Source organism: Falco naumanni, chromosome 1, assembly GCF_017639655.2.
Source record: "Falco naumanni isolate bFalNau1 chromosome 1, bFalNau1.pat, whole genome shotgun sequence".
Taxonomy (NCBI): Eukaryota; Metazoa; Chordata; class Aves; order Falconiformes; family Falconidae; genus Falco; species Falco naumanni.
The window spans coordinates 90,515,343-90,537,125 of record NC_054054.1 but is presented as its reverse complement, the minus strand read 5'-3'; the positions used below and the strand labels follow the sequence as shown (position 1 = coordinate 90,537,125).

The window sequence follows — 21,783 nt, the reverse complement described above, 5'->3', positions numbered from 1 at the left end:
AACAAAAAAAAAAATAAATTTCAGGAGACTTCCTGCAGCTTCCACATTTGTAAGGTTGCAAGTCAGCATACTTTCTGTCCTCGGAGAAAAACTCTTGCTAAGAAAGTGCCTCCTTGCAGAACCTGAAACTGTGGTTCCTTTACACCATGCTTTTTCTTTCCCCCCTCCCACCCCTTGCAGGGTGCAAGGACAGGGTATTTGAATGGAGATGTATTTTCTGCATGCAACACTGAGTGTGGAGTTCCTCTTAGTAACTTCATTTTGGTATTAAAATAATTTTCCAGATAACACAGTTTCTCTTCTGAAGGCTTCCAGGCTTTTACAGCAGTAATTATTCCATTTATGAGGAAATTGAGGCAGGGGATTGCGGTTGCTGCAGCCCGTGCTCAGCGCTGCTGGCAGAAGCTTGCTGCTTCCCCCAACTTTCCAATAAGCAATAAAACTGCATCTGTTAATCACCCTTCCTTTTCAAAATCCACTTATTTCATCAACACTAACACAACGTTCTGTAACAGGAGGGTGAGTGGATGTTGCTCACGTTGAGGTTTGGCCTTGTAAATACAGCCTGCTTGCTGGAGACCTGTTGCTGGTGTTAGGGGTCAGTATAAACAGTGTTTAGAGCTTGCTTTTTCAGGGGGAGCTTTCTGTTTAGGGATTATTTTTTTTTAGCCTTAGACCCCTTCTCTTCTGCCACAAACTTAACAATATCCTTTGTCATTCTCCAGGGAAGCTTTCAGACTCGCCACTGTGGTTTTGAATTGGCTTTAAATAAAAGGTGTTGTGCTTCTGAAGTGCCCTGCCCAAGGGCTCTAAGAGCGCTCCACATGCAATCCAAACAGCCAGCAGATGAAGCCATTAAATGTGAAGTGCCCATGCACGATTACCTGGCAGAAAGCTTCAGGAGAGTGGTTGTAGCTGAGTCCCACGGGAATAAGCTTTGTCTGAAAAACCACCCTCAGCAGGTGATAACTCTGTTGGAAAAAGTCAAGGTAGGTCTTGCTGATTCGTCAAGGTGAGTGGTTTAGTCCTTCATTTCAGTGTAGTGCAAAAGAGGTAGGAACAAGCAGAAAAGATATTAGGGAGGCGGGAGGAAGAAGTTTTAAATGTGCTTCTGTGTTTTCTCCTTCTGCTAAGGCATTGTCTCCCTGCATGATGGAGCTAAGCCACGTGTCTTAAAGCAGATACATAGCCTTGAGAAGTTGGATCCGATTTCTTCAGTTACATTTCCAGAGTTAAACCCCGTAAGTGTAACTCCTATACTGCCTCGAAGCTCCTCCACCCTTCCATCTCCTGACATCTCTTCAATTCTGAACACGTAACTTCATTTTACCTCTTTGTACCACACCAGCTGGAGCAGCTTCTTCCAGGGTGGGAAGTCTTGTGTGCATGCTTCACTGAGCGAGCAGAGTGCTTGGAGATGAATGTGTGGTTCCCTCCTGTGGCTTAGAAGGCTATATCGGTATTTTTAGTTGTTTTTTTTGTCTTTCCCCATCTTACTGAGCTAGGAAGGGAAGATTATGGCACTTGATGATTTAATCAACATAATCTCCAGATAAAACATGCTCATGTTATACTATTGGGAGATATTAATTTATGCTGGTTTGCTTCTCCTAATGTAAATTAAATCATTAGTTTTAAGACCGGATTAGGTGCACGTGTCCCCTGCCTCTTAAAAAGGCAGTTCAGTAGTTCTTAAAAGCTTCTTGGCTTGGCATTTCTTGGGAGTCATCAAATCCCTTCAGCGCAGGTGTCGTGAGGAGTGGAGCCAAGATGCAGTGCTTAAAGGTACAACCACTAGCTCCGTGGTAGCTAAACGCCTCCACTCTGGCAGAGGCCCTGCTGACGCCTGGTGCCTCCTCCTTTACTCAAGTAGTGTTTTGCCAGCTCATGAATCCAGTGAGGAGGTTTTACCCCAGGTCTGAGGAACCAACAGTTGCTCCTGTGCTCAAACCTGTATCTAGAGCATCTGCTGTCTGTCGGTGGAGAGTTGAGCTGGTTGGTGTGTGGTGGAGACCTGGACAGAGCTTGGTGGTGTCCACATCCCTCTCCTGCTGGAGAGAATGTAGGGACATCGAGGATGGTGTGCTGACTTGTGCTTGGCAATACGCCTGAGCAGAGCTGTGGGTGCTGGGTGATCTTGGAAATGCCATCAGCACGTCTGAACTGGCTGAAAATTCCCCAAAATGTATAGGTGAAGCTCTTGAGTGCGCAACAGAAATGAAAAGTGAAATACCTTTACTGAGATGGGTGGGAGATGTCACAACTCTTTTCATACAGGCAGGGAAACTGAGGCATGGTTTCCCATCACGAAGAGCAGTAGCAGGGTGTGGGGGTAAATGCCTGATGCCAGTGGCCCCTCCTGGAGCCAACTGGTTTAGAGCAGAGCGCTGAGCTGAGCCAGCGTTGGCTGCTCCTCTGTGGCTCCTTGTAGGAGCACCCAGTGGAGATGCAGGCTCCGAGCATTGAGGTGCCCTGTCCGCTTGGGTGGCCAGCAGCTCTGGCGGGGAAGCCAGGCCCTGCTGCTGAGACAGACGGGGATGGCTCCTTGTGACCCAAAGGGGAGGAGAAATGACAGAGGCCCTAGCAGATTTCAGGGCTATTAAGGATGTGATAATGAGCCTTTGCATGCATCATTTTTCAGCACTTCACTCCCCCACCCCCAGTTCAGCCCATGCATTAACACTCTCCGTCCCAGGAGGACAGTAAACACTCCGCTGCTGCTGTAACTCCATTTGTTATGCATCTGGGCATCAACAGGGCTGGTGCGTGCAGAGGAGGGGGCGAGGAGAGAAGGTGCCTTCCCAGAAAGCTGACTTTGTTCTCCGTCAGCATAGAGATGCTCAAGGTACAGGTTTGACCAAAAGAGCAATTGCTGGTCCCCCAGACCTGGGTTGGAACCTTCTTGCTGAATTAATGAGCGGGTAAAATAATACCAGCGGGTAAAGGAGGAGGTAGAACGTAGAACTTGCTGCTGTGGGATGCTCTCTTGCAAGTCGTGGCCTTCAGGTTATGTGCTTGTGGAGGATCTCGTGTGAGATGGTCTCAGTGCAGCTGGGGAAGGGCCGCGCTCGCTGTGCTGTTCCCTGCGTTTCCTGGTGCTGCCTTCCTTGGTAGGGTCAGTCTTTTGGTCTGGTTCTGCATGGCCCGTCTCTTGGACGGTGAAATCTTCCCCTGCGTTGCTATACCTCCCCGGGTCCTGCGGGCCGTGTGCCGTACGGTGGGTCCTGGCTGGTGGTGGATGTGCTGGGGGCTGCTCCGGGCCAGCTGCTCTGAGCCTGGCACAGGCAGGAGCAGGCAGGCAGCGTTCTCCTGCAGCGCAGAGCCAGCTTGCTCCTGGGGTGGGGGAAATTCTTGATCGCTCCTGTGAGCCGGTTAATATCTCCATGGAGGTCAAAACAGGGATGAATCCACGAGTTTATAAATAGTGTGTGTGTAGCTCTTCCTATTATGCTGCTGGATGGCGGTGCCTGTGCAAAGAGCCGGTCCTTCTTGCTTTCTGATTTCATTTTTCCTGTTGGAATATATAGAGGCTTTTTTCTGCCTGAATATTTAGAGGCAAGTGTCTCTCTCTCCGCATAGTACGCTTGCAGGTGATTTATTGTGTGGTGCTCTAGCACTGGGATTAAATGTTAATGCAGGTGGGCTGATGCAGTCTGCTTTGAACTGGTCAGCTCCTGGAGGTCTGTAGGCATTTGGGCAATAAAACCAGCTGTGTGATATGGCCCTTTGGCACTCTGTAGATGTGCCTGTTGGTGCATTGAGAAGTCTCCGTCTCCACCTTGCCACAGACACCCTCAAGAGGCATCCTTGGGGCTGAACTCTTGACCTTTGGCTAGCTGTGATGGAGGACCCTCTGTTGCTGTGTAATTGTCAGTGTCCAGCTTCTCATGGGCTTAGTTTTAGAGCTGCGCGTTTCCCCTGGGCGATGCTCAGGCTGGGGATGCCTTGCAGAAGGTAGAGATCACCTCCCTGCTGCCGTGCCGTGGGACAGACAGGCAGGTATCTTATCGGGACAGGAGATGAAAAGATCCCAAATTGGTATTTGTCGTTTCTGACAATGTTCTGTCACGGACAGAGCAAGAGGGGAGCAATATTGGTTTTGGTTGGATTGGGCTGTTTTTCCTCTCCTCTCTTACTGCAGCCGAGCCAACTAGACATGACATGCTGCCAAATGCTTGCTCAGGTTTGCTTTTGCCTTAGTGCAGGTTTTTCGCAAGGGGAAGAAGTGCTTTTTTTTGTTGTAAAGAAAGCGTTTGTAGTCTGTCATGCTGGCAGAGACCGCGGGGAAAGCTGATACGCAAAATGTGTTTTGACTTGGTTTAATGTCTCTTTCAGGGTGCTGATGCCTCTCCTATGTCTCCCTGCCAGTCATCCAAGGCTTGTCCTGCAGCTGTGGAGCATCAGGCAGGTCTGTGTTTGGGAGCAGGGACCTTGGTGTCACAGAGGGGTACCAGGAGAGCTCCAGACTCCAGTTCTCAGTCTACAGCATGGAGGAGGGAGCCAAAGCAGGTGGGTTTAAAAGCCGGAGCAGGAGAGGAGGGAATCCCTCCCTTCTAGGAGAGCAGGCATGCTGCTGGCAGCACTGGGAGATGTCAGACCCCACAAATGCTCAGCCATTCCCCCTTTCTACACCCATGCTGCTTCCTAACAGAGAGAGATATCAAATCAAAGATGGCAGGATTATTTACTGAGGTGTTTATTTGAAGTTGAATGGACAGGAATCACATTTCAAAATTGTAGAGAAAGAGCTTTTTAGCTCTCTTCCTTTGTACAAAATAGCAACCGCATCACCACACACCACGGGGATGTCAGGGCGAATCTGTTTCACTGACAACAAGATTGTTCTGTCTAGACGGGGAAGCATTGCTGAATTGAGTGAGTCTGCATAATAATTTAAAGCCAAAATACTTTGCAGACATGAAATTTAAAATACAAACTGGCTTGACAGAGATGATACTTGATGGATAGTTTGTGTGTGGGTGGGATGGCGGCTGGCTTTGGACAGAGCTTGATGGCAGTGACTGACAGATGTCGCTCAGGGTGATCTGGTAGTGCTGACCTGTCACCTTTCCCAAACAAGTTCTTCTACCAGAGTGGGTCCATCGAGGCATCCTGGTGGCCCCATGGAGCTTGGTGTAGGGCTCCTTTGCAATATTTTGAATACATCTTTAATTTTGTTGTTCCTAGGCAGCCTGCCCAGCCCTCCCCAGCCTCTCAGTGCCTTGTCCCCGCTGTGCTGCCGACTCTGTGGCAGCCTGACCAGTGCTGAGGGATGCAGGAGGAGAAAGGGGGGTTTGGCGGGGGGGATATGAGGCTTGCATTTGCCATCTGCCTGGGGGAGCTGGCAGCCAGGGCTGTCTGAGACAGAGAGATGTGGTGGTGAGATTGCAGCCCAGCTGGCGTAAGGAATTTACTCTCTTCTGGCAGAAAAAGAAAGCTGAAATATTAAAAGCATGGCTCAAAGGCTGGAATGTATATAATTTTTTTTTTTCCCCTTTCTGAGGAGGGCTTCTGCTCAGCACTGCTTTGGTGTTGCTCAGAGAGATGGCAGCCGGTCGGAGCAGGAGGAATGCCAGCTGTCTGGAGGGAGCAGGGAGTGTGGCTTAAGTAAGGGAGGAAGAAGCAGCATGTCTCAGGTGGGCTGATCTCGGGGCTCAGGGTGAATGCTGACACTTCACCATAGCCTTTAGGACTTGTGCTTTAGTCTCATTTGGGTCCTGTTCAATGGCAGGAAATAATTCTTCTCTTGTCTCTGTCTCTATAGATGAGGGCAGTGCCCCTCTGAAGTAGGAGGACGTCTTTATATTGACCGCTGTCCTTGGATTAGGGAGGCTGCAAGAAAGGAGGAGCAGAGGGCTCAGCCAAGGCATCTGTTGTCTCTCTTCGGTGAAGTCCTGCTGGCTCCCAACTTGCCATTTCTGGTGAGTCCAAGTGTCCCCAAGAGTACCTGATGACTTTCTGAAGCGGTGGTGGTATGAGGTTTCTCTCGGACCCAAGCTATTCCATTTGCTTCTACTGATGGCCTTACAGGCAGGCTGTCAGGGGAGAGCATTGCTGTCGGGCAGCAAGGCATACTGACAGAGATGTGCGATGTCCCAAACTCAGTAAAATTTGAGGCCTCCTATTTTTTTCTGCAAGCAGTCACCAGACTCGGTGTGCCTTCGTGCAGCAATTCAGCTGTCGGGTGGGAGCATCCCAAACGGGTACACTCGCAGGGAGTGCAAGAGGGGTGGCTGTGAGATACGGCAGGGAGGGAGAGCTGAGGTCTGTGCCTTTGCCAAGTGAGGAGCTGAAGGGAACCAGTTCAGAGTGTTTAAAGCTTTTCCTACTGTTTCTTCCTTTGACATTTCTCTTCCGTGCTCACTCTGTGTTCGCGTGTCTGGGCCAGATTCAGAGGTAACATGGGAAAGGAAGATGCAAGTTCAGCGTGGCGGGGAGTGGGCTTGGAGCAATCTTAACTTTACACCTCTGCAAACCCTGGCAATGAGTGCTGCTTATTTCTGGTCAGGGATGTACCCGATGCAAGCCTGCTGGGGAGACAGTCACTTGCTCGGGCTCACGAAATGGGTAAGCAGCGTAATGGAGTTTGACCTCAACTCCGACTCCAGCTCTGCCTTGGCTCCTGCATTGTCCCTGGCAGGACAGGGTGGGGGCAGGCAGCAGAAGAGGGCCCTGATGTCGTACCCCCCCACTCCAGCCTTGCCTTCTGCATTCCCCTGCCTGCCTCCCCGCTGCTGCTGCCTCGTGAAAGACCCTGTGATTAATTATACTGCTCCGCAGCCTCCGAGAATTTATTTAGAGTTTTATGTTTGCTGCTGCTGCTTATACAATGGCGAATCTGCCGCGGCTGCGTCCCGAGCAGGTGGCAGCTAATAGGTCAATAAAGTGAATTGCACCATTAGAGCTGTCGAGCTGGGCTGCCAGCAGCCAGGCAGGTAGAGGAGAAAGCTGTGGAGAAGTCAAGACAGATCTGCTTTAGCAGAAATGCATCTGGCTGTGCTGGCTTGCAGGAAATTGCTTGCTTCCCTGATAGCATCCACTGCTTTAGTAGATCAATTTTTCCACTATGGTTTGTTTAGTTTAATCTTTCTTCTCCCTACATCCCATGCTCTCCTAAAAATTAGCCTAATGGGACCTTTTCATCTCCGAGAGCTTTAGAAGTTACTTTCCTTAAAGATTTTCATTGTCTTTTCCTTGGAGTGTACAGAAAAGGGGGACTGGGGGTGTTGTCAGCTGAAGGAAATGGAGAACTTCAAACCACAGAGGAAGTCCCCCCCAAAAAATGCTGCCAAGAACGTGCAGAATCAAGCCCAACCTGAAACAGCTCACCACCACCCAAGCAGATTAAGAAATCATCTCTGCCTCTGAGCATCTCGCTCTGTGCTGCTGTCAGGATGGGGGATGGCATGCCTTGAGCAGATAAAATAGTGCTCTACCTGCTTTTCAGAAGAAGAGAACGAGGCAGGTGTGAGTCCCTCGTCCTGCGCAAGGTCTGTGCTCTTGCCTGGAAGGGAGCAGGCTTGTTTGTACGTGCTGCTGATTCATATGCAGTGGGAATCTGTTCCTGATGGCCTGGTGCAGAGCTGCCTACTTCGTACCGCTTCCCAGAAGGAAGAGAAGTAGGAGCTGTGTTTCTGTGTGGCCGTGCCAGCAAACAGAACTGCATTCAGTTTGCTTTGTGCAGCGTTGTGAGCTGGGGCCGCGCACTGTGTCCTCATGGATAAAATGGGGCTGGAGTCAACAATTCTCTCTGAACATGCTCTGGGATGCTCTTGGGCCATGTCAGCGGGATGCAGAGCCTACGCAGGCAGTGGTATCACCTTGCAATGCTAAAGCTGCTACATCCACCGGCTGATGTACTACCTATGTGCGAGGGAGTGTGTGCTGCCTTTGCATGCTCTATATTCAGTGCCTCCAGCAGACTGCATCCTTGCTGGAAAGGCACTTGGTATCCTGGCTCCTCCTGTTTCCTCCCTGTTAGTGCCGTACTGTTAGGTTTTAATGTTTCTGCGGAGATGGTTTGTATAAATTGAAGCAGGTTGTGTTTATTCTATAAAACTTTTTAGGCATCTTGCACTGGATGTCACCTCCTAGTTGCACGGTGACCAGTTCAGCTTAAGGAGTCCTCACCAATGCCATTCTCTTTATTGCTAGTCCTGCCTGATAAATCTGCTCCCTCCGATATAGCCAAGCCCAGCCCGTAAGCTACACACGTATGCTGGGTGTGCTGTTCAGGAGACAGCAGAGCTTACGCTCAGGAGCTGCTTGCGGGGTTCTCAACAACAGGCACTCAGAACAACCCCAAGGGATGCTTAAAAAGCATGGAATTAACAGAGCTGTCATGCAGCCAGCCTTGGGCATCCCTGGGCTTTTTCAGCTCTTTGGGAACTAGGGTTCAAGTTCTCCTCCCCAGCCTGGAGGGGTAGAAATTTGCTCTAATTGTATGAGCCGAGGGCCCTTGTTGCCCTTTCCCTGACCCAAAGCTGTGTCATTCAGCTGCACATCAGGTGTTGCAAAACCCAGCATTGAAACGGTGACTTTTGATGGACTACAACTTTCCTGAGCTCAGGGTTGCTTTACTAAACTGTCCCACGTGAGCCAGGTTGTCTGATACCCAGTGGCCTTTAGGATAGAGCAGGGGTACGTGTTCCCAGCACATGGTGCCCCCAGTCCTGTCACCTGCAGAGCAGTGGCCTGTGGCATCTGAGCAGGACTAAGCTGGGCTTGGAGGTTTGGTTCAGAGATCTTTGTCAGTGGTAGCATCTTCCCTGGAGCTCAAATGGCTGTGGGAGCCAGGAGCTCTTGTCTCACGGAGGCCAGCTGCCTGGCTGTGCGCTGTCTCTGACAAACAGCCTTTCTCCTTCCTCTTGCTGAATTGCTAGTAGTGCTTTGCCTCTCCATTTCAGGTGTGTGTGCCTTAAGGGGATGTCCCTGTGGTCTCTGAGCTCCTGGAGATGTAGATCACAGCTGGCTTCTTGTGGAGGCATGACAACTCCCTGGGCAGAAACAGTCTCCCCAAGCCCTGGCTCCACCATTTGCATGAGCTGGTTTCTATCTGGCCTGTATGGTGGCCCTGCCAAACTGTCCAAAATCACCCGGGGACTGCAGGTACAGCCTTGTCTGTGGCTTCCTTCTGGGCAAGGGAGCTTGCTTTTGGCTTAGGGCATCTGATGAGAAACAAGTCAGATACCAACGTCTGCAACTGCTGCGTCGGCTCTTGCTGAAGGACAGAAACCGTTGGAGAAAGGTCTCCCCCTTTGCCACCATCTCCAGGCAGAAGGGGCTTGGCAGGGGCAGGGGAGCCCTCTGGAGAGCAGGGGGTCCCAGAGCTCCTGGCTCTGGGGTCTGCTGCCATCCTGGCACTGGAAGAGCAGGGTTGGGCTCTGCCCCATCAGTGCCCTGTCCCCTCCCTGGGCCAGCGGTGGGGCTGCCGCAGGCGGGAGAAGGGGTTTGAGCAGGCATTGCGGAACACAGAAAGCTGCCTAACAGCTCCCTTCTGGGGCCACGGGACTCTGGCGGAGAAAGTGACTTTTATAGAAATAAAGGAGACTTCCTTTTGGGTCAAGTGCTCTGGAAATGAATGATTTGGAGATGAAAGCCTTTTTACTTGGGTAGTACAGATTCACATTGCCTAGAGGGAAGTCTGCCTTGTGCTGGGATATTTTTCCCTCTGGGGCCGTTGTGATTGCTTTTGAAGATGAATTTTCAACATACAAAGGAGAAAAAGAAAGCTGGGGGAAAGGAAGTGCTTTAAAAATTATCAAGGGTTCTCATGGTCTGTTTTAATTTGTCAGCATGTCTTTCTTGCTTGTAACACCCTGTTGGGTGCAGGGCTTGTTCCTCCTCTTTGTCCCTTTGTGTCTTGCTCCTTCCCTCTGGCATCTTCGTCAATCCCAGTCTCTGGATTATTCCCCTCCCTCGCCTTTTTGTTTTTTGTTTTTTTTTGTTTTTTTCCTTTCTAGGCCAACCTTCTTGCACCCAGGGCTGCTTGGCAGAGCAGCAGCAGCTCCTGTGTGCTGCACTAGGTGGGGATCACCTTGTGAGGTGGGCTGGGAGAGATGGCTGAGCCCCCTGAGGGTCTCAGCTAGCAGGGGGAGAGGAGAGACCAGCCCTTGGTGTCGAGTCAGCAATATGTGTGCTGGGGATAAGCCTCCAAGTAACACAGCCCCGCTCTGGCTGGCCCCATGGTATCTGAGAGCCAGCAGACCACTACCCTCCTCGTGACTGGTGGGAAGAGATGTGCATCCCTCCCACCCCCTTTGGATGCAGTGGGGTTTACCAGCCTGTCGGGCTCCGTGGTGTGGTACCCCTTGGTGCTGTGCTCAGGTGCTCCCCAAGCCAGACTGAACCGTCCCAGGGATGACTTGCTGTGCCCGAGCTGTACCCAGGGCAGAGACAGGAGAACAGCGAGGTGGAACCCTCTCTGGAAGAGGTATGGAATGGGCTCTTTTCCTATCAGTTTATCATCTGAGGGATCTCTTTTTGAAAACATGTTACGCCCCGTGGACTGGAGGTGTCCAAAGCCAATTCTGGCTTTGGTAAGACGGTGGAAAGCATCACAGTGTCTCACTTCTCTACTTTTTGCTGGTTTCTCCTCCCCTGCCCTGGAGGGATGAGGTGCATGCAGGGCTCTTCTCTGCTGCTGCTGCTTAGTGTGAAATGCTGTAAAACTCAAGCATTGATTTCTCAATCAAAGGTGTCTGTTTACTCCTTGGTCTGGGGCTTTAATGCCTGCAAATCCATCTTTCACTCCCCAGCGGTTTGCTCTAAGATTTTTAAATCGACTGTTGTGCTTCAGAGCTTTGGGAAGGGAACAAATTCAGTCAAGCTAATGTTGCTGGTGCTGGCTTGCTGGTGGGTTTTGAACAAGACAGAAACCAGACAGAGCCCCCATGGTGCTCAGGTGAGACCTTTGCCTGTGCCTAGCTGTGGGGACAGCGCTGGTCTGTGGGGCTTTGGAAAGCTGTGAGTCTTCCTTCTGTCCAACAGTGAACCTGGTTCAGCAGGTCTATGGTCTCCAGGCTTTGTGGATTGTAAGCTGAAGTTGCTGTATATCCTGTCAACAGATGCTAGAAAAACCTGAAGGCTTCCTTTTTTTAAAAACAAAACAAAAAAAAAACCCCAAAACCAAAAAAGTAACACCGTGTTCCCATCTGTGCTCCCCATGTTCTCACAGTAATCGCAACATTTGCCCCCTGTTTTCAAAGCTTTGTACTCTGCTGCTCTTCAGGTGCTGTGTATCTGATGCTTGCAGCTGATGATTGTTGCTGAAATGCAGCTGCTTCTGTGGAGAAGCACAACAGCTTGGGGTAGAAAGGATTGCTGAAGCCCACGACTGCTCTCCTGCAGAGATTGCTGGTGGTGACCTGAGCTGGGAGAGTTGGCTGCAGTTCCTGCCGTCTTCGTCATCTCGGGTGGATTGCTGCTGCTGCTTTAACCTCAGCTTCCCCCTTGCTAAAGGAGGGTGAATGTGATGGAAAGCCCTTTCCCGAAGGCTGGAGCCAGCGTTGGTTTGCAGCCCCGGGAGGTGCAGGCAGAGGTTAGAGGAGCGAAGGGGAGGGCTGCTGAAATGCAGGTGACTCCTGGCGCTAACTGTATGCAGCAGATTTATCTGGAAGGAGCTGAAGGAAGTGTATCAAGGATGTCTCAGCTATTCAAGTGAGAAATCAAATTAAACCTTGCATCAAATAGTAGAGCTGCTCTGTGCTAGAAGTTATGTCAAATTCATTAAAGGTTTCTACACACCAGCCCCCCAGGAGTCAGTGGAGAGAAAAACCAGTGCTGTGTGGCAAGGGGCTGTGTTTGCTTGCTCACCTGGATGTGCTAATGATGTGGGTAGAGGAAGAGGGAATTCTTGCTTTAACCTTCAAGAGACCTGTGTGTGGAGCAGGGAGGGACACCGACTGCCCAGCAGCGCTAGTTCTGTGTGCACTGACAGCAAGCTGGGGATGTGTGTTCATCAGCCTGCACCGAGGGATGCTAGGTGAGGACTGGGGACAGGAGATCCAGTGAGCTGGAGGTGAGGAAAACATTCCGGTCCCAGTTATCTGTCTCCTGATCTCTTATTGACAAGCTGGGAGATGGAGTCCCTTGGGACACGCGCTGGGGTGTCTGGGAGGTGGATGGGAGCGATCTGAAAGAGATAAAAATATCAGTATCACAGAAATATGCAGACTCGCTTCTTACCAGGCACGAGTCCACTCTTACTCCAGGCAAGGAAAAGATCTGGACAACACATTGCTCCCTCTGTGGGGACAGATTGCTTGGAGGCTGGCTGGAGCACACACTTGGCATGAGAGCGCCGGCAGCCAGGAGGAAGCTGCGAGCGTGGTGGCAGGGGAGTCGTCTGCCGGGAATCTGTGATGCCACAGGATTTTGGCTGCCAACTGCTTTCCCTGCACAGCACACCAGAGGCTCGGAGAGCTCCCAGGTGACCAAGGCACATCCATACCTGCCTCTCAGGAGTGGTGGGGCATGCTGAAGAGCTGGCAGCCATCGGGAGGAGAGGAATGCTGAGATTCATCCACTGCAAATGCTGAATGCCAAAGTTTTCTCTGCCTCATGTGCTAAAGCCCAGGCTTGACTAATGCTATCTGATTTGATTTTTTTCATCCCTGATGCATGTAGTGCCTTGCCTTTAGAAGCACTCAAGCGATAGCTTGATATTTAAAAGCCATTTGCAATACCGCTGCTCTGCTGGCAGGAGAAATTAGTCTGACCCCGAGATGTACATATCCTGGTGTTGGAGCAGGGGAGCCTGATAACACATGGGGGTGGAGGGGAGTCTCCTCAGGTGTTCTGCCTATTGCTAGGTCTGGATTAGGGTGCTCTACCCAAGAAAATGGCTTTCTTCCCTCCTTTTCTGTTGACTTGTAAGAATTTTTAGGCACTTAAGATGCTAAACCTCAGTTAAGCAACACTTAGTAATTTCTGAGATGTAATTTATTTACAGTGCTCCCATTCACAGTGCTGTTAATTGCTGTAGTTTGCTTTCTAGCTTAGGATTTGAGAAACTGGAAAAGCCCATGAACATGACTACCAGGCAAGCAGGGCTGGCTCCCACCTGGGGATATGAGGTCGTCGCTGGGGAGCTGACTGTGACCCAGGCACCCTAGCTTTTGCTCCAACCAGTCCCTGTCCTGGGGCATGGGAACAGGCTAAGGAGCAGGAATGCCTGTCCTTTCTTCGTGGCTGTATGAACCAACCTTCCTGCGGTGTCTTTTGCTATCTCTGCTGTTCAGCTTGGTTCATTTGCTCCCAGTGCGATACGGGTATCCTCATCCTGCTCCGGTCTTGTTGCAAGGTTGAATGAGCTGCCTCTCTGTAGATCTGGAGGCAGAGGTGCAGAAAATCAGTGGGGCCAAGAGAAAATGAGGTACTACATGCTTGTCCTTAAGCTGCCAGCACCAGGGATGGCATCTTTGCGGTGTGATGGCTGAAAGTTTGTTTTGGTTTTTTTTGTCTGGCATAGACTGTTGCTCGGAGATGCAGGGATGTTATACTGAAGCTTTGCTGACATGTGAAGCCCTTGTCTAATTCCTCCAAAGCAGGTTCTGCCATCTACCTGTGAGATACCAGCTTGTCCAGGATGAGGTGGGATGTGGGGCAGAGCTGCCCTCCAGTTCTGTGGTCCAGGAAACAGGGAAGACTTGAACAGCTGTGATCCCTCATCCTATTTTATCTCCGTTTCTGAGAACCTGTGGCTGCTGGGGCTGGGTTCTGGCAAGGGGAGAGGAGCAGCCTCCTGTGTTTTGGGGATGGAGAAGCTCTCCCTTCTCCTGCCCATGAGCCGGTGGACTCCATCTTACTGTCTAGACTGGCAGCATCTTTAGGAGAGTCTCCCAGATGGCTTATTGGGGAAAGAAGAGACTGATCGAAGTACCTCATCCAGTGTCAAACCACTGGCTTCACCTTGTTGTGCTTACCAAGGACCGTTTGAAAAGGGCAGAATAGAGTGGCTCCCCTTCCCCTCGCACAGGGCTGGGGGACTGCTGGGGGTGAGTGAGTTTGTGTAGGACCTGTGATGAGGTCCTTGTCGTGGTTTGGCTTCAGAGGCACTGCTGTGACCCTGACCTTTCGTGCAGGCTTAGACAAATCATGGCAAAATGGCCCTGCCTTATCTTCTGGAAGGTCCTATCTCCCTGACTGGTACCCATCTCAGCCTGCTAATGGAGCAGTGTGTTCTATGCAGTGGATTTAGCCATCAGCCATCATCTCCAGTTGAGCTTGATCTATAATGCCTGTTTGTAGGCACGGGAAGCGTTCAGCACTCCCAGGAGCTGGTGGTGTGTGAAGTCTGGATTTATTAGCCATCTGGAATGCTGCTGGGCCATTTGTTACTGAGGATCTCGCAGGAAGAGCCTCTGCTACAGTGAACTCTGTGCTGTAAGGAGAGTCAGGATAATTTCTGGGAACTCGTGGCAGGGAGTCTTGGCTTTTCAAGTGCCTACAACCAGCAAGTTTGAACCACTGCCCGCCTGCTGTGATGTTCCTTTTGAACATCCTGGTCCAGGCATCCATGGAGAAGCGTGACTCACTTCTTCCTAGGCTGAGCATGCCAAGATGCTGCTGGAGGGGCTTCTGGTTTTGCTTCTTAAGCCTGACCTCTTCCTTGTGCATTTGGCGATGCCTCGTGAGCAGGGGCTGTGGGGAATGTGCCTTCTCTCTCCATGGCTGACCTGCAGAGCAGGAATCTGGCCCTGGAGCATCCCCTGCCCTTTGCAGGGCTTGTGTTCAGACACTGAGCTGGGCAGCTCCAAAAAATAACATGCAAATGAAATGCAAAGCTGAGGGGTAAGGGCGCTGCTGACTTCTTTGCTGCTGAACTCTGCTGCCTGCAGGAGAATTGTATTCTGGCTGTTGCTTATGTTGTTCTTCCCTGATTAGCCTGGGCAATGCACTGGCAAGATAAAGGCAGGCCCTCTCCTCTGCTTGCGCTGAGATCTTATTATGCATTTCCATGAAGTGAAAGGGGAGGGAGGGAGCAACCCAAGTCTCCTGGAACCTTGCCAGCTCTTGGGGAAGCAGGGCTGGTCTTCAGCAGGCGGGTGGGCTGAGGAGGGGTTACCCAGGCACTAGGAAGCGGAGTTAATGACTCTGAGCCAGGGCACCGGCTTTCTGCTGCCTCCTGGACCGTGTGGGCAGCTGCAGAGCAAGGGCTCTGGATGCAGATGAGTTGGCAGGGAGATCAGGCTGGATGGCAGGGTCTAGCAGGTGGGTGGAGAGCGGGGAGTTTTTCTTTTTCTCCCTTTTCTCCTTGGTTTGAGGAGTCCTCTGTGCGCACAAGCCACGCGGAGCATGCTCTCCTGTGAAAACGGGTGACAGTGGGTGGTAGTGAAAGTGGATGGTCCTATGGGCCAAGGGGTGACAGGGGGAAGTGTCTGTGCTCCCAGGGTCCAAGGTTGCTTGCAGACAACCTTGGAAATGGCTAGATAAGGTCTTTATCATTTCTTGGTTACGGACGTACCCAGCACTCCCTCTCCAACCATCCCCGTTCTGCAGAGCTGCACAGTCCCAGCCTCACCTGATCCCACAGCCCTCAGCTGAGTTAGATGTCCTGACCACAGTCCCTTGTCGTGTCTCCCAGGCCTGAGAGCTGCTTTCAGCCTGCAGGACCCTCTGAAATCACTCAGGAGTAAAGTGCACGTAACCTGAGTCAAGAGTTGGTTTCCTTTCCAGGGCTGAGAGTTGTGCCGCCTGTTCCAGTGAGGGGACGTTTCCCTGATCATGGACCGCAGTTCTCCTGCTTCGTAACACAGTGGTGGAGAGCCCAGCTTTAAATATGGAGAGTTAATGAAAAAGCTCCTCTGAAAACCATTGTACTTTGCAGAAACAAGTGCCTGCGTTGTTCGGGTTGCTTTTAAAACCTCTAACTGCTGTGTTCTTCAGCAGCTTAAGCTTCGTGCATAATAAACCCCTGAAATGAAGTCAGGCTCTTAGGATAGCGTGAGGTTGGAATAAACTGAAATGAGAGGACCAAAAGGACTGGTTCCTAACAGTGCTGAGCCATCTCCTGTGGTGGGTCTCCTTCCCTGGGGAGCCAGGCTGGTGGGAGGTCTGGGCTTTGCTGAGGAGCGAGGGCTGGGCATGGGACTGGAGCTGTACAGCCACCTCCCCACGGCCTCATTGCAGGCTTAGTCATGGTGAGCGTCAGTCTGGTCAGAAACGATTATGACTGCCCAGAAATCATTAGCACTGTGCCACGAGTACAAGTCCATCCCTTCTGCTTTTCTGCTGCTGGACATAGGGGCGCACGGGGAAGCAGATTTCCCATGTAGGGATGATCCCTGTGGAGCTCACGGGGGTGTGCAGGTCTGGGGTTTAAGCCTGAGCCCGAGCTGTGCCGGCTGGCGGCCGTGCTTCATCGTGAGGAAATGAGGGAGTCGCTGGTGCAGGGGTGTTTGTGGGAAGCCACAGAGGTGAGGGTTGCCCAGGTCGGGACAGGAGCTGGGAGATGTCCCAGGAGAACAAGCGCTGCCATGGCTGCTAGCCCGTGTCAGCTGGCGATGGGAACCTGAGGGTGGCTTCAGGAGGTGGCAGGGTTCCCCCAGCACCCTGTGGTGTTGACCTCAGGCACCAGGAGAAGCAGGAGGCTGTGAGTGCTGGAGCTGCGTCCCTGCCCTCGGGTGTAGTGCTGAGTCCCGACAAACTGTCGGCTGGAAGGAGGGTGCCTGGTGACTCCTGCCCCCTGATTAACACAAGGGGAAACAAGGATGACTGGTGACAGGTGGCATTTCCTCAGGGCTCCGTACTGGGCGCGGTGCTGCCCAGCACCCTTGTTGGTGACACGGGCGCTGGGACTGAGCGCCCCCTCAGCAGGTTTGCTGGTGACACCAGCCTGTGCGGTGCGTCAGCGCGCTGGAGGGAAGGGACCGTGACAGGCTTGAGAGGTGGGCCCGTGTGAACCTGCTGATGTTCAACAAGGCCAAGTGCGAGGTCCTGCACGTGGGTCAGGGCAATCCCAAGCACAAATACGGGCTGGCTAGAAGACAGACTGAGAGCAGCCCTGAGGAGGACTTGGGGGTGCTGGTGGATGAGAAGCTCACCACGACCCGGCAATGTGCACTCGCAGCCCAGAAAGCCAACCATGCCCTGGGCTGCATCACCAGCAGCGTGGCCAGCAGGGCGAGGGAGGGGGCTCTGCCCCTCTGCTCCGCTCCGGTGAGACCCCCCTGCAGCCCTGCGTCCAGCTCTGGGGCCCAGCGTAAGAAGGACGTGGACCTGCTGGAGCGAGTCCAGAGGAGGGACACGGAGATGATCGAGGGCTGGAGCACCTCTCCTGTGAGGGCAGGCTGAGAGCTGGGGTTGTTCAGCCTGGAGAAGAGAAGGCTCCAGGAGAACTTCCAGTGCCTAAAGGGGCCAACCAAAAAGCTGGAGAGGGCCTTCTTGCAAGGGTCTGTATCGACAGGACAAGGTGGAATGGTTTTAAACTGAAAGAGGGGAGATTTAGATTAGATACTAGACAGAAATTCTTCCCTGTGAGGGCGGTGAGGCGCTGGCCCAGGTTGCCCAGGGCGGCTGTGGGTGCCCCATCCCTGGGGGTGCTCAGGGCCAGGCTGGACAGGGCTTGGGGCAGCCTGGTCTGGTGGAAGGTGTCCCTGCCCGGGGCAGGGGGGTGGGACTAGGTGATCTTTAAGAAGGTCCCTTCCAACCCAAACTGTTCTATGATTCTGTGACCGCCTTCTCCCTGTGCTGGGAAGGTGTGAACTGCAGCACTTGGATGGCTCTGCTCTCTGTCACACGGGCTCTGCCTGGCTGGGCTGCAGGTGGCCTGGCTGGGAGCTGAACTGCTTTGGGAGATGCTGCTCTGTCCTGTCTGACCCGGGCTCCAAGGTGAGACACAAGCGCACGTGTCAAGCAGTACCCGCTGCTGCCAAATCCCTGCCTTCTCCTTGTCCCCTGTCACAGAGCGCTGAACCAAGCCGTGGTTCTCATGGAACTCATCCAAGATGGATGAACCACGCCATGAGGGACACCCGCTGTGCTTTTGGGCAGTGGCGCTAGCTGAAACTGCCTCACGTGCTGGAGAAACCTGGGTTCCTGACGGAAGCGGGCTGTAGGTAAATGGCTTTTGTTGGCTTGTTAGATATATAATTCATGTTCTTACACGTCGGGGGTGCGTGAAGCCAGATCTGAATGGTTTATTTATCAGCAGTGCTCGGTTCCCTCATGCAGTGTCCCTTCCCTCCCCGTGGTGTGTCTCTGCAGCAAGGTGGGGGTGTCTGTTAGCTTTGCTGTCTGGCCGGCTCTGGTGCCTCTCTCCCTGTGAGCTGTGCTGGGAGATAGAAGGGATGCAAGGCTGGGGATGTTTGCTCCCCCAGCAGACCCAGGGGGATGTCCCTGGCCTCCAGCCCAGCCCTTGGCATCGCAGGAATGGCCAAGGCAGACCCTTCCCCAGCCACGTCCTTGGCAGCAGCCAAGGCATGGCCCCAAATATCCCCTCTCTCCTCGGCGCTAATCCCATTCAGATGCTGTCCTCCACTTCTCCCCGGTGAGGCTGCAGGCACAAGAGACCTGCTGCTTCATTTAGGACTGAATTGGTTAGCTCTTGCCCTCGGGAGCAGCTCGCTGGGCTTGCACTCGAGATAAGCGAGGCCGTGTCCTCCTGGCTGTGGGACTCCTCAGCACCTGGCAGAGCTGTGATTAGCCTCTATTTATGCAGGCTGTTAAGCAAACACCTGCAAGGCTCAGGGACAGAGAAACCAAGTCATCTTTGCAAGCAAATAGTCATGTTGCATTAAACTGAGAACACTGTCCCTTTTTTTCCTTTTATTCTTCTTTTTCTTTTTTTTTCTTTCTTTTTTTTTTGTGGTGCCTCTTAGAGCCTGAGATATCTCTAGTCCCTGTGAAATCTGTAGGGCTACAAACCAGAGAGGATTGCTGCAAGCAGCAGTGACACTAATATCGTGTGATATTCTCGCAGCGCTGGGCTGATTGCTGGGGGCACAGCGTGGTTGTAACTTCTGGGGTTGCTGCTATAGCTGACAATTTCTAAACTTGTTCTGCTCTTATTGCTTTCTCCTCTGTTTGCAATTCTCTGTAGCTCACCCCTAATCTCCTGCAATAGACCCGCCGATACAGCCCGTGGTGCGATGAGTAGCGTCAGAGGGGCACCGCGATGTTGAGATCTATCTGAGTGTTAATAAAAGGGCTTAATGCTGAGAAAAGGAAATCCTGCTCTTCCAGAGACCTTGCCAGAGCATCTCATCTAATTAACCTCAGAGGTGATCATTTACAGCAGTGCGGTGTGCCAGCAAAGAGCCCCAAAAGAGTCTCCATCCAAGTGCAGCTCGAAGGCAGGTGGCTTTCCCTCTTGGAAAGCCAGAGCAGACCTGTACCGCAGGAGGGCTGGAGCAGTAGGCAGCTGAAGTAGCATCCCAAATTGCAGGGATGTTGTTGCATATGGACACATATGCTTTGTCCCAGTGGGATTCCTGATCCCTGGAGCAGACTGAAGGGGTTGGGGTGTGAATAGCAGCGCCTTGGCAGGAGACCTGCCTCATCTGCCACCCTCAGGGTGGTGTACACATGTGCGTGGGAAGGGGATGGATTTCTTCCTCGCTGGGCACTTCCTTCCAGTCCTAAGGAAATTCTTTCAATGAAAAAGCCTTTGCTTGCTTCTTCACAGGTAACTGGAGAAATCCCATCCTCCCAGATAAAGAACATGTCAGTGCTGTTGTTGCCCACCACTGTAACACATCCCCTTCCTTTTGGCCATGGGAAGGTGAGATCTGCAGCAGCCAGCAACCTGCCGGTCTCTCCTCCGTCCCCCACCCCACCATGCCCCAGGGTGTTCTTTCCAGTCTGTGTTTTTGCAGTCGGTTTGCCATGTCCTTTTCATGGTGGTGGTGGTGGGGATGGGGAACCAACCAGTAAGTAGCTCTGCAGCGTACTACAGATAGAAGCAACTGGCAGCAGAGCTCAAGCCTTCGGCTCCACGGCCCCTTGAGCAAATAGCCCGGCAGAGTGGAGGCAGCAGATGCCCATCCTCGCTGCGGGCATCTCCTCTGGGAAAACAAGACTGCCTCCCAGGGGAGCTGTGAAGACCTTGGGGCAGCTAAGGGGGTAGAAGTTGGAGTCTCGTGGGGTGAATTTGGGGTTTAGAGAGTTGCTTTCCCCTTAAATTGCCTAAATTGAGTATTTGGTTTCATATTTTTTCTAAGGCACTGAGCTTTCTCTTGGCCTCGAGGGAAACATGCTGGTGTTGGATCTGTTTTTCTCCCAAAGTCTCACAGCAATCCTGCCTATAATTTGGGGTCTTTTACGTAACTAAAAATAGCTGCAGTGTTTTTAGCTCTGCAGTAAGCTGTTTATTACTCTTACTGTGCTTGTGTTTAGGTTGATTTGCAGACACATATGTTCCTAAAATTCCTGTCTCTTTCAACAGTACTTCCAACGCTGTTCCTGGGCACAGTTCCTCCTTCCCTGTTCTCTCTCCCTCCTGGGAATAGTGAACAAACCCACAGTGCCTTGCCTTTGCCTTCCCTGCTCAGCTTGGTGGCTGAGCTCTGTCTCCATTCTGGCTGCCACTGGAGTATCCAGTGTCTTGGTCCTGCTGCCACTTTGCTCTTCAGTTAATTACCCCTTCCTCGCTGAGGACTTCGCTCAGCTGGTTGGAAGTGCAGGTCAGGGCTTTCAGGGCTTTTTTTTTTCTTTTCCTTCAGTGTCCTTATCCTAATCTCCTAATGATGCTTCCTTGTGTTTCACAAGAAGGCAGAGGCATGTACCATAGTCCTGTGGGAAAGAGGGAAGAGGTGAAGGTGCACGCTGATCCTCAGTTGTGCCACTTCTGTGAAGTTGCCTTTTGCTGGTGTGAAATCCTCTCCCGGCTGGGGTGTGACGATGTGGGGTGGAGGGGAGCCTGGATGTTGGTGGTGTAGATGTACCTTGTGCTGCTCTGGCTTCTTGCCATGCGGTGCTGTCAGAGCTGGAGCATGGCTATCGCAACTGCGATGACAGGAGCATGGCTATAGTTTGAACAAGATGGAAGAGGACCTAAAACTTTCCCTGATTCTTGAATCCCAAGACTCAGTTTGCTGCCCCTCTGCAGCGCTGGGATTATCTGGTCTTGGCAGGCTTTTGTCCATCTGAGTGGTCCTTTGCAGCTCCTGTACTGTCACCCCAAGCCTCAGCAGCCATTTCAGCAGTGATCCAGGTTCTTCTTGTACATGGGGTCAACAAAAGGGTTGCATGCTCTTCCTCGGTGTTCTGCTGGGGTCTTGTTTCCCAGCCAGGGCCAGGGGATGCAGGCAGGGAGCCTGGCTGTGCTCTGGGTGCTGTCCCACCGGGAGCAGATCCCTGCAGCGGTGGTGGCGAGGCTCAGCATGGCAGCAGCTTGGGTGGAAGTGGGGTTTGGGTGAGTTGTGGGGGAGGATAGGATCTCTCGGCCATCAGTTAGGAAGGGTGAGGCTGCCAGAGCAAATATTTGCTGTGCATGTGCATCTCCAGGCTCCCTCGTGCTGCAATGAGGAGCAAACTCGCTTGTGTTTACCAGGACGTGAAGAAAAGACCTAGCTGTACGCCATGGCTGAACCAAGCACAGTGGTGAGCCTGGGATCAGTGGGCTGATGTACCCAGAGAGGGCAGTTCCCGGGAGACGCACAGCTCTGGGTGCCTTCGCTGTCCCACTGATGCTGTGGGGCGGGATGCAGGCATAACCTGGCCCCGTAGGCAGGGCTGGTGTGGCCATCTCCAGATCGTGTCCATGGCGTTTAGGAGAGTGAGTGAACAGGGAGCGATGGGGAAAGTTCAGCTGTCCCTGCTCTGCCTTGGGATTCATGTGTG

At 52.3% G+C, this 21,783-nt stretch overlaps 1 long non-coding RNA gene across 1 annotated transcript in view; it reads left to right on the top strand.

Moving 5' to 3' along the window:
• Window positions 1-21,783, top strand: part of LOC121093458 — a 47,264-nt gene that overhangs the window by 5,055 nt on the left and 20,426 nt on the right. The window contains exons 2-5 of the long non-coding RNA XR_005829585.1: window positions 726-989; window positions 4,336-4,509; window positions 5,504-5,636; window positions 5,765-5,921. This is a non-coding gene — a long non-coding RNA (uncharacterized LOC121093458). The remainder of the gene's footprint in view (window positions 1-725; window positions 990-4,335; window positions 4,510-5,503; window positions 5,637-5,764; window positions 5,922-21,783) is intronic.